At 55.7% G+C, this 12,286-nt stretch overlaps 1 protein-coding gene across 6 annotated transcripts in view; it reads left to right on the top strand.

Annotated features, from left to right (window-relative positions):
* The window catches only part of CASZ1 (castor zinc finger 1), a 154,777-nt gene that overhangs the window by 84,821 nt on the left and 57,670 nt on the right, over positions 1-12,286 (top strand). For 4 of the 6 annotated variants that reach the window (XM_055419545.2, XM_055419548.2, XM_055419546.2 and 1 more), the window contains one exon: positions 1,674-1,725. The exons of 1 other annotated variant lie outside the window; for it this stretch is intronic. The gene's annotated coding sequence lies outside the window, so the exon portion shown is untranslated. One more of the 6 variants, XM_055419550.2, reaches the window with a different exon arrangement.

Raw genomic sequence — 12,286 nt, 5'->3', positions numbered from 1 at the left:
AGATACTGGAGTTGTGGAGTTGGGGGGCTTTGGGGGTTCAAGGGAGGCTGGCCTGGGCGCCTTGAGAGATCTCAGGCAGGCGGGTGTGGGATGGACTGGACAACGATGACGCCCCGCCAGGTCCCTGGCTGGCTGGCTGGAATGTGAGCTCCGACAGCCAAGCCTGCCCTGTGTTTCTCAGCAGAGGCTCAAGGTCTCCATCCTTTGCCCTGCGGCCCAGCCCCGCTTGGCCTCCACTTCATCCAGCTCTCCACTCCGACTGCTTCTTTTTTCTACTCTGCCGACCTCTGCCCTGTCTTCCATCTCAGCAGGGCTCCCCTTTCCTCTCTGCTGCCCCCTATCTCCTTCTGCCCAGCTCTATGCAGAATCCTAGCATCTCACCATCTCGGTCAGGTGGGCTTCAGCAGTCCGTGAACAACACCCCCCACTGCCACCCCAACTGCTCAGAGCCCACCAGAAAGCCCTGTGTCCAGCAGGGTGGGCTCCGCCCCAGTGGACACCCTCCGCCCAGGCAGCCCAGCAAAGGCAGTGAAAGCTGGCTGAGGACCCAGCCCTCCTTAGGAGGACGCGTCAAGTACAATTAGCATTATCTGTCTAAATATGTCCTGGGAATGCGAGGGCGGGCGTCGGGACTGGGTGGCATTCCGAGAGCCCGGTACAAGGTCACCTCACCTCTCGCAATCCCCCCAATCTGATTTGGGGATTACACAGCCTAAGGAAATTGGTGTTATTCCTCTTGCATCATTGATAAGCCACAAATAAGGGAGTGGGGAGGAAAAAAAAAACAGTAACTAATAAACAGAAAAACAGTGTGGGTGGAGCCCTGAATGCCCTGGGGGTGGGAGTGGGGGGTGGGAGTGGGGGTGTGGATGCAGGGCCTGGCTCAGGCAAGGGCAGGTGGGCCCAGGTCAGTGGGCAGAGAGCTCCTTGGGTTTTCTGTCCACATGAGGAGTCTGTCCCATTTGAACCTGGCGCCCCAAATTCACACTCTCGACAAGAGGGCCTGAGCCTGGCAAACTGGGCTGAGTTGCATGTTGGCTAAAGACCCCCTATTTTATTGGACCATCTTCGCTCTCCCTGCGTGGGCCCCTAGCATGGGTTGTGACTTACCAGTGGGACCGCAGGGTGGAAGGTACTGTCTGCAGCCTATCTCTGGGAGCTGAGGCTTCTTGGTCCCCTGGCCCCTGGTCTACTGTCTCCCCTCTGTCACCCACCTGCTGTAGTGAACAGCTTGGCCTCTGTCGTTTTTATTTTCAGGGGCCAGGGGAAGAAAGTGAAGGAATGAGTGTTGCTGTGTCCTGTTACTGTCCCCAGGCCCCCTTGCTCAGCTACTGGAGCTCCAGGGGAGCACCCAACCCTTACACACGCATCTCTGCTTCCACAGACGTGTGTGCAGTGCAGCTTGACTTCTCTATCTTTGGTTAGGGGAGCCTTGAGGACCATATTTTCCACTGTGATCAGCCTCTGCTGCTTTCTGAACTTTTTCAAGTTTTGGTTTGGCATGTACTTCAGTGGTCCAAAATCAGTGCCCACTCCAGGTATCTGAATTTTTGACACCCTTGGCCAACCTGAAGCATCAGTCCCTTGGCCCTGGGGGTGGTGGTGGCACACTCTGGGGAATTGTACAAGTCCTGCCTTGAAAGGTTAAGAGGCTCCTCTCTGTCCCTCCTCAGGATGAAGTGACACCCCCACCGCAAGAGAGGAGCCTCTAGGACCCACGACAAGGTAAGGCCTGAGCCCTTCTACATCCTTGCGTCCTTACCCTGACTGGAGACCATGCACCTGGTATATGTCCACCCGGAGCTGGACCCAGTCCTGCTGAGCACCCAGGGTGGGTCTGGAGATGGAGATAGGGAATCGGAGGCACACTCCCCATTTGAACCTGGCAGGAAAAGATAACCCTGGTAGAAGTGTCTCAGATTGATAGTTAGGCTGGAAATGGGCTGGGGACCTGTGAATCACTGACTTTGGGCGTGGAATCTGTTCAAGACAGCATCAGGCTAAGGTGTCAGCTGCCATAGCGCTGTCACCCCCTCTGGCTGCTGCCTCTCCCTGGAGGCTCTGCTTGCAGCTTGTGCTTGGGAAGCACACGGACTTGAAAGCCCTAGAAGTCCAGTCCTGCCTCTCCTGGGAGGCTGCCACCCCACCCCCTGGCCTCCTCCTCCCTCCATGGGACACTGGCAGGGAGGAGGCCCCAGACTGAGCCCAGAGCAGGCTGCTGTCCTTCCTTCCCCTGTCCTGGCTGGGCCTTCACAGACTGCCCCAGTCCTCCGGTGGCTGGAGGAACCTCGGGGGCCACTGGGCCTCGGCCCCAGGCAGTGCCGTGTCAGAGGTGACCGGTGGAACGCCAGTGTTATGTAAATAGTGGGGCCTGCCCGGCGGGCGAGCTAGCTGGCTGCAGCCATCCATCATCCGTGCGCGGCAGGGTGGGGGACAGACACGGCACCGTGCGCCTGGCTCCAAACCTGTTTGTTTTCCCTTTGTCTCACGCGTTTTGGGGGCCCCGGCTGTGACCGGCTCCGGGTTTTGTCCTGCTGGCCCCCTCCCCCGGGAGGATGGGGGAGGGAAGAGATTCGCGCAGCTCCCACCGCGGCATCCCTTTCGGACTTCAAAGGCTCCCCCAGCATTGTCTGTGCCGGCGGGCAGTGGCCCTGAAAACGTGATCAGAGGCGGCCGGTGTAGGGCAGGCCCGGCCCGCGCCCTGCGCTCTCGCTGGGGCCCGTGGATTCCTCCCTTTGCCGCCAGCACCACCCTGGTTACAGCTCTGCTCCCCGGGCCTCTCTCCTCGTCTTTCTCTCCCCTGGCATCCCTTCTGGCCAACCCGACCTTGCGGCTGCCTACTCCTATCCTCTCTTAGCCATAGCCCAACACCTCTCTCTTGGCATCAGGACGCCTGGAATGTTGAGAGCTGCAACTCTCTGCCCCTCCATGCCATCTAAAGCACAGTGGAGGGCTTTTTGGGATGCTGGGAGCTGGGAAGGACTGGTTCCTGAACATCTGTTTCCCATGCCAGCCCTGGTTTTCTTCTTTTCCTCCACCCTCTTCGAGTAAGGAGACCCTGACTTGCCCTCTGCCCAGCCCTTTCTACTTCTTGTCAAGGTTCAGATTGGCTACTTTTGTTCTGAAAGTCAGCCCCTGGTGCTTCCATTCTCTGGAGCAAGGCTTGGGGAAATATGGCCAGAGGGTTAACTTTGGCCCCCTGACTGTTTTTGTGAATAAAGTTTTATTGGAACATAGCCACACTGGCTCATTTGCATATCAGTTATGGCTGTTTTCACTCTAAGATGGCAGAGCTGAGTAGCTACAGCAAAGCATGTTTGGCCTGAAAAGTTTACAATATTTACAGGAAAAGTTTACTATCTCTCACTCTGGAGTTTCTGGCTCCTGTCCGCTGCTCTCTCTCTCTCTTTTTTAAGTAGTCAAATAGACATACCACGAAGTTTACCATTGTAACCATTTTTAAGTGTGCTGTTCCCTAGCATTAAGTACATTAAGTGCAACTGCTATCCTGCTCTGTGCTCATGTCTTTCTCTGAGGCACCTGAGCAGTTGTCAGGTAGCCCCATCCCTGAGCTTATGCGACCGCTTGCAGTCCTGGTCCCTTTGGGGCCCCCCTTTCTCTCTCTCATTTCTGTAGGATCTCATCTCCTCCTGCATCCCACCTCCTGAGAAGTCCCACTTGTCCTCTCCTTGACAGTCTCCTTAGAGCTCTTGCTCCCAACATCCCAGGAGCCTTGCATCTCCATCCTGTAGCCTTTAGAAATTCCCAGGTCCGGTTTCCTCTTCTGCAAGGTAAGCAGAATATCTCGTTTGCAGTGTGATTCGGACAAGTAGTTGTGGTTCAGTTGCTCGGTCGTGTCCAGCTCTTTGCGACCCCAAGGACTATAGGCCACCAGGCTCCCCTGTCCTTCACTATCTCCCAGAGTTTGTTCAGATTCATGTCCATTGAGTCAGTATGCTATCTAACCATCTCAAGCGTGTGAGTGGATGGGACTGAAGGTGTCTGACAGGTAGGCAACACTTACCTCCTTTGTTCCCTCCTTCCTTTGTTCCTTTACACCTGCCGGAGTGGGGGTCTTCCCCCAGGCATTCAGGAGGCAGCAGTCAGCCCTCAGCAGGTTCCATGCAGAGCCCCTCTCCTGCCCCGGGACCTCTGAGTCCCTCATCTTGGAGAAGCTGAGGCTCCTCGCTTGAGCAAGTGCTGTGGAAGATGCCCCTCTCCGGGGGGTGGACTGGGCATCTCTGAGTTCTCAGGTCAGTCCCACATCCTGCACATCTGCTGCAGGGCCCTGGGAAGTTGCATCACCTCTCGAGCACCAGTTTTTCCATCTGTGAAAGGGACTGCTATGCTCTCTGCTCTTTAGGCTTGTTGCAAGCAAGAGCTAGGATACAGGGGGGAAAGCTGTGATCCTGGGGGCTGCTGAGGGCAAAGGAGGCCGAGTTGGGCTTCATTCTGGGGAAGGTGGGAGCCAGGCCACAGTTCTAGGGAGAAGGCCCTGGATGTTATGTGGGCACTTGCTCTGTCCAGGGGCAGAGACCAAGGTTGCACATCACTAATGAGCTGATCTGGGATCCGGGCTCCAAGCTCCAGAGGAAAGGTTGGCAGGAGAGGCAGAGGGGAGGAAATTGAAGCTGTGCGGCTGTCAGAGGTCTGAGCTGGAGCTGGGTCCCTGCACAGATCACTACCTGCCCGTTCCTGCTGCTCTTGCTGCTGTCTCTCTTTCTGCCCTCTTGTTGAGGGCTCCGGCCTTTTGTAGGCTTGTGTTCCCCTCCAAGCCTTCTCTCTTCATCCTATTAGTCTCTCTTCCTCCTCGCCTCCCCGCCACCCATGCTGCCACCCCCAACTCCGTGGCGCTCTCTCTTTCTCCCTCTCTCTCCTTTTCATCTACTCCGAAGGCTTTACTTTACTTCCTTGTCACCCTAATTGATTGCATTAACCTTTCAGCGTATTGGATTTCCTCGGCAGCGTGCAGAGAGCCCTGCGCAATATGCTTATAATCTGAGCCATAATGGACAGTTTGTAGTCAACAAGCCCCTTCTCCCATCTCTGCCATCGCTCCCGTTGACATCTCTCTTGCCCAGGCCACCATGGCCACTTCCCCTGCCAGCAAGGGTGGGGCGGCAGAAGGGGGCTAGGAAGCAGCAGGCAGAGCTGGGACCCATTGATAGATTTCCCTGCCTCTCCTCCTGTGGCTCTGCCCTTGCCCCACCTCTGCTCTTCCAAGCCCCCCAGTCCAGGTCTTTGTCTGATGAGTCCTCGCTGCTTCTAGACTCTCTGCCTAAAGAATGACTGATGGAGCCAGCTTGGGTTTGGCAAATAAGAGAGTTCCTAGGCTTCCCTGGTGGCTCGGTGGCAAAGAATCTGCCTGCCAGTGCAAGAGACATGGGTTTGATTCCTGGGTCAGGAAGATCCCCTGGAGGAGGAATTGGCACCCCACTCTAATATTCTTGCCTGGACAATCCATGGACAGAGGAGCCTGGAGGGCTATAGTTAATAGGGTTGCAAAGAGCCAGACGTGACTACATGACTGAGTGTGCATGCATATGATGATTCCACCAAATGGTCCTCAGGGGAAACCTTGATTGCCTGGGAGGTTTTGGGGAAGGTGACGGTGACCACTCCAGGAGATGAAGCAGAGCTAAAAGGAAGAGTCTGAGGTCTTTGGGCTTGCCTGGCCCCTGAGCTAACCAGAGGCCTCTTTGGAACTTCTGGAAGCCGGGCCCACTCCTGGAAAGGTATGGGAGCACATGGGAGACACAAAGAAGGGGATCTGCTAAAGGCAAGGGAAGAGAGACAAACACAGTGCGGGGCTGGCCTGGGTGCTCCACGTAGCAGTGGCATCTCCCAGTGGCTGAAGAAGCGGACTTGTGGACACACTGGGGCCCTGTCTTCTCCATGGCCCCAGGATTGTATGATCTGGATCCTTGGTGGGCGATGTCTCAGTCTCTGTTTCCCATCTGATGTTTGTCAGCAGCTTTGAGCAGAACCGCTTGCCGGGTGGCACTAGTGGTAAAGAACCTGCCTGCCAATTCAGGAGATGTAAGAGACGCAGGTTTGATCCCTGAGTCTAGAAGATCCCCTGGAGGAGGGCATGGCAACCCGCTCCAGTATTCTTGCCTGGAAAATCCCATGGACAGAGGAGGTACAGTCCATGGGGTCACAAAGAATAGGACATGACTGAGCAACTCAGCACGCACCCATGCACCTGCCTTCATCAAAGGAACATAGACGTGATACAGGCAACAGGGCTCCAAACCAGGGAGAAGCCTTTGCAGGGCAGGAGGGCTTGGCCTGGCAGGAGACTGGCACTGGGAGAGGCTGGAGAAATGAGAGCTGGCTTCTCAGGTTGGTAAGAATGGGCTCCCTCTGGTGGGTTCTCAGATGGGCACCTGCTCATCCAGCATCAGGCAGAGGACAACCCAAGCCAGTCACCTGGTTCTGGGATCTCAGGGAGTTCTGGCCCTGTTGGTCCTGGCCAGGGCTGCCAGCCCTCAGACCCGAAGCCCGGTCAGCTGAGTCTTCATTCATAACAGGATGGACGTGGGGTTGAATACATTAGTGTCAGGCCTGAGGAGTAGGATGCAGGCTCCCCTTAGCCCTGGTGGTACTGCTCTCTCCCTCCGCCCTCTGTCCATCATCTTCCGCTCCTCACCATCCCCCCCAACCTCCCATCGCTCTATCACTCCAAAGGGCAGGCTTTGCTCGAGGAGGCTGGACTAGGTTCTTCCCATCCTCTCCCAGGGATTTGGGGGGTGGGCAGAGGGCACGGCAGGGAGAAGCCAAGCAGCGAATTAAAGTTTGGTGATTGTCAGTGTCAGGAGAGGCTAAATAACCCTGTAACTAGTATGAAGGTGAATTCACGGTCTGCTGCACATGGAAAATATGAGTGCTCTGTGAGACGGAGAGAGTGAGCGCAGAGTCTGCCCGCCCGCGGTGGGCAGCCTCCTCTCCAGGGACCCAGGCAGGGAGGCAGGAGGAGGGCCGCGCACTCTCCCATGCCTGCCAGGGAGCAGACGCCCTGGAACCCCAACCAAGTATTGAGCAGGGGTGGTTGGGGGGCAGCTCAGAGGCTTGACAACCTGCTGGCTGGGCCCCCGGGGGCCCCAGGCAGACATTTGCAAGCCCCGGCAGTACGCACTTATGGAGACCAGCCCAGGCCCAGGATGCCAACTCATCCTCCCCCAATCCACACAAACTGACTAATCACCAGTCCTTATTGAGCATGTCCTCTGTGCCAGGCTGTGTGTGGCATATGCCCTTATGGCAACTCAATGCCGTAAGTGCTATTAGCATTCCCCCTTTTTGTCCCCACATTTTATAACCGCTTTATTGAGGTATAATTCACATGCCAAGTGTACAGTTCAGTGGGTTTTAGTTTATCCACAAGGTTGTGCCACCATCACCAGGCCCTAATTTTAGACTATTTCCATCACCCCAGAAAAAAAAAAAAGCTGGTGCTCATTAGCAGTCACTCTCCATTCTCCCCGACCCTCAGCCCTAGGCAATCACTAATTATTATGCACTTTGATGCTGAGAAAATGGAGGCTCAGAGAGGGTCAGTGACTTGAGTGAGGTTACCCAGCTGGTGAGACAGGGAACTGGGGTTTGAACCCAGGCAGCGGAACTCTGGCGCCTGTATTCCATGAGGGGACTGCCTGATGTCCTGGCTGCCCCGACACATGCAGGTGCCCTACCAGATGTTTCTAACAGCATGGGCTCAGGCGTGTATGAACACTCTCCAAACACGTAAGCCCAGGTGGCAACACGCATGTCTCTCCCCAGGTACACTTGCAGTTCCACACAGAAAAATTCACACCCCCCAGAAGGACAGCCAACCCCCGCCCCCTCCTCCCTCAGCCAAGCTCCTGGAGGGGAGGGGTTGGCACGGGGACTGACAGCAACGAGGAAGCCAAAGTGGCCAGTGAGACCTGGGTGGTTTGGAGCTTTAAAATGAAGAATACCCATTATCTCCTGTAGCTGATAATTGTAACTGAAATAAAATGCCAACACAACATTCCAGAACAGGTCCCTGCCCAGGTTGGGGCCACAGGCTGGGCCGTGCCCCCGGGGGCAAGGTAGCGAACTCAGCTCTCTGCGTCGTACTTCCTCTGCCTTTTCTTCCCTCTTTCCTTCGGTCTCTTTCTCTCTTCTGCTTCTACCCGGCTTCTCTTTCCCTTTTTCCCCTCCCACCTGCCTCTTTCTTCTCCGCACACCCACTTTCCCACCCTAAAACAAAACAAAACAAAAGCCCAACCTTTCGTGACCATAGTTTTGCACTTGAGAAGTTAGGGAATTAATGTGAAACTGTCACTGCTCTGATAAGAGATACACACAGGGATGAGAGACGAAGGGGAAGGGAGAGAATGACTCTGTTGGATTTGGTTTGGGGTTTTTTTTTCCTCCTTCTTCCCTCTCCCTCCAAAGCGGAAGATCCGGCCGGGCCAGTTTGGATATTTATTAAGAAAAAGCCAAAGATAATTAACTTTTTTGTTTTTGTTTTGTTTGCGGGTGCCTCCCCTGCTGGCACTCCTGACTGCCTGGCAAATTAAACCTGCTCCCTGCTCCCGGGAGCTGGGCTGCCAGCAACTCGGCTACTGCCCGCCCTGAAACTGCCGGGCCCAGTGGCTGCCCACCCGGCCACCCACCTTGGGTTGGATATCTAGGGTCACTTTATGCTACCACCGGTGCCACCTCCCCAGGCTCTTCTGACTCCAGGAGCAGCCTTAGAGAGTGGGGTAAGTGGCCTGGGATGGCGGGGGGCGGGGGGGTGAGAGCGGAGGGCCTACTATTGGGGTTATGGCCAGCACTTCCCTAAAAGGAAATGGGGGTGAAAGAGTGAGCTCTCCCGTGGGGCAAGGGTAGTCCTTCTGGCCAGTTAAGCCGGTTGGCTTCCCAGAAGAGGGGAAGAACAGGGAATGAGCTGGAAGTGCAGGGAGAGGCCAGATTTGGGCCACGTCCATCCCCAGCTCTTCTCCCAGAAGGCTGGTACACTGCCAGGGCCCATGGCTCCTGGGAATGCTCTGGAGAAGGCTGGGGGCCACAGGACCATCCCATGATGTCTGGCTACCCTGGGCATCAGGCCCCGTCCTCCTCTCACCTCTGACCCAGCCCAGGCCATGTGGGGACCCGGCCGGGTGCCTGGAGAGCCGGCACCTGGGTCAGAAGCTGGCTGCCTCTGGTCTGCTGCCCCAGAACCGTGCAGAGCCCTGAGGCCAAGCTGTGACCTGGGCCCAAGCCATGTTCGTGGGCCAAGAAGGTGGCACTTATAGACCTCGTTCTCGGTGGGGGACAAAGTTGAGGGCATCTGAGGAGCCAGGACAGTCAGTGAAGAGGCGGGTCCTCTCCAGGGCCTGGCCCAGCCCTGATGCTTGGGGGTGGAGGTGTGCTTTGCCCCTCTATAAATTAATGTGCCTCAGCCCCTTCACTGACAGGGCCCTCTCCCCTGCCCCCCTAGCTTTGTCCCCAACCGGGCAAGCAGGCATCAGTGCGTGTGGTCCCTCCAGGTAGGGAACCTGCTCTGGAGCTGGGCACAGAGAGGAGGGCATCTTCCAGGGATTTTGCTGGCCCCTTTTTTTTTTCTCTGAAATATAAGGATGTGCAATTTTTTTGGTTTCAATTTAGCATTGGAGAATTTTATAATTTAGTAATTAAAATCTCTGATAGGCTTTAGAAATTGCGGCTAATTGAATTTAATGGGAAGATGATTTTCAATTTTATTTGATTACCGGGACCCCTGGCATCGGTATTTATGGGAAAAAAATGGGAAATGTGCTGTGTGGGCTAAGATGGCATAATTGAATTAGGGATAATCGGATTTCTCCGTCATGAATTTCACTATAATTTTCCTATAATTTTCCATTAGATATCTAGTTTACAAATATTCACAAAGAAATGAAGCTCTTTCGGAATGGAGATTGCTGGCTAACAGGATTACGGGGCCGAGCGTGCGGCGGCTCTGCCAGCCCCTAAACCGCCATAATGCGTTCCTTGTATCTGCCTTACATTTAGCTTGAGCCCGGCCTCAGCCCCTGGCTCTGCTAGGCCTCGCGGCCCTTTGTTTCCTCTTCATCTCGTCTTCCCTCAGCCCCGACACCGAAACCATCCAGGGCCCAGGACCTCTCTCACCCAGCCTCAGGCTAGCCCCGTCCCCTGTGCCAGGCAACAGGGCTCTTCCCTCCGTCCCCACCACCCTTCCCGTCCACACTTTGCTGACTTAGGGCTCTTTCTGACACTCTTCCACACGCGGGGAGGGCACTCACACGCAGGCACACGGGCTCCCTCGCAGGTGCGAACATGCTGGCTCACAGGCACACACAGTCGTCTGGCCAAGGCTCCAGTGCCCTGGCCCAGTCGCCTCAGAGGGAACCAGTTTATTGGGATCCTGGGGTGGGGTGCAGGAACAAAAGGAGCTTTGTTCAAGTTTATGTGAAAGTTACGAATTCAAAGTGAGAGCAGATAAAGCATGAGATACCTGGAGTGTAAACAGGCTGCTGAGTGAGAAGGCCCCAGGCTCGGGAGGGAGAGAAAATGAGTGGGCAAACCAGGGATGCGAGGGCGCTGGGTGCCGTCGAGGGAACCTGCCCAGGAAGAGCTGACAGGTTTCCCGAGACCCCTGCGAGGGGCCTGATGGGTGGCATGGCTCTGCAGGGCTCCTCATTTTCCCTCCGGGGTGGGGAGCATGAAGAGGAGCTGGTGGTTCTGGGCCCAGGGCCTTGAGACCAGGAGGAGCTGTGGCTTTGGGCTTTCCATCCCCGGGGCCCTGGGCACAGAAACTGTGGCCTGGCCTCAGGGTTAAAGGGGTGTTACCACATCAGGGTTCTCAAGGCAAAATGGGCCACAGGCTTCGAGGTGCCAGCGTCCTGGGCCTCTCCCCTTCACACAAAGGGACAGAGAGATCGGGGGACCCCGCTGTGACACGGCCTGTGACTCACACCCATGACCTCAAAGCCTCAGCCTTTTCAGGTCTGATTCTAACATGCCAGGATGGCCTCATTTTCTGTGTATCTCAGGAAGGAAGGCCCCTCACTCTTGGGCAGCGCTTCTTATGCCAGCAGTGGCTAATGGTGGCCATCATCTTGGCAGAGCTGGGGATCTCTGGGCCGTTCCTGCCTCCCTATACTACTGGCTGTGCTTGGTGGGGCTCCCTCTAGCCCACCTTGCCTGCTCCCCCTTCCTTCCAGCTCTCTCAGTTCTACCCTTCAGCCATTCCTCTCCAGCCTTGGTCCACCAGAGGTATAAAGTTCTTGTGCAGCCAATCCCATCGGCCCTGTGGTGGGTAACTGTTAGGCAGGCCCTTCCAGGCCCTGACCACCATCCTCAGAAGCCCAGAAGGACATTCATAGGCAGCCCATAGGCCATGTGGGTCATATATGCAGGGAGCTCCCCATAGGTGCATATTTCAAATGCACCCAGAAATTCCCCTTTCACCCCTATGTCTTCAGGCTTCTGTCTACATCCCCGTTTCCCACATCAGGCAGCAGACACTCAGATTGGGATTTGGGTTGGACTGCCTGCTGTTACAACCCAAAGCTGTAAGCCTTGCTTTGGGGAGTCAGGGGTGGGAGTACCCAGAGGCATGCATGTACCCCAGAGCAGTCCTGGCAGCCACAGTGCCCTCTCTGAGATCCTGTGTGGGGAGCAGAAGCTCGTGGCCTCACTGGTTGATTGCCCTGTGCCAGCAACATCTAGGAAACACTGGGCTTGGTTTGTTTAAGGAGCTCTGGTCACTTATTCAAGATTTTAGGGCTGGGGTACACTCAGAGTTCTTGGGCCTCTCCAGTTATTCATCCTCCGTAATGATGGGGCAGACCTGAAGGGTAAAGGTTGTGTGACCGCCAGGAATGGGGGTTACCAAGAAGGCATCAAGGAGGGCGGTCAGTCGGGGAAGCAATGCTAACCTCCCTGTGAGGCCACTTGGAACTAAAGCTCAATTAAAAAAAAAAAGAACAAAAATAAGGGAAAAGTGGGAGAAACAGATTGTTAAACTCCCTGACTGCTTTGCCCCAAGGCCTCCCTGGGTCCCTCCCTTTGCAAAACAGAAATATTGCAAAAATAATCCTTTGCCCAAAGGACAGAGAGCAGAAAGTCTGGGTTCTGAGCCCCTCATTGAAGTGTGGCCTCCCCTGAAACAGGACAGGGAAAGAAGGCAGCAGGCTGGGTGCAGGAGGGCCTGAGGGAGAGCTGGGGACAGTGAAGTCCAGGTGTTTCACCTGCAAAACTGCCAGCTTCCTGCTCACCTGCCTGCTTCATTCCTGGGCACCGCACCCCCCACCCCACCCCACCCCCG

This window comes from Moschus berezovskii, chromosome 17 (genome assembly GCF_049115385.1).
Source record: "Moschus berezovskii isolate FMDL1 chromosome 17, NW_MosBer_1.0, whole genome shotgun sequence".
NCBI lineage: Eukaryota > Metazoa > Chordata > Mammalia > Artiodactyla > Moschidae > Moschus > Moschus berezovskii.
Note: the sequence above shows the minus strand (reverse complement) of the source record. Positions and strands in the feature narration are given on the sequence as shown.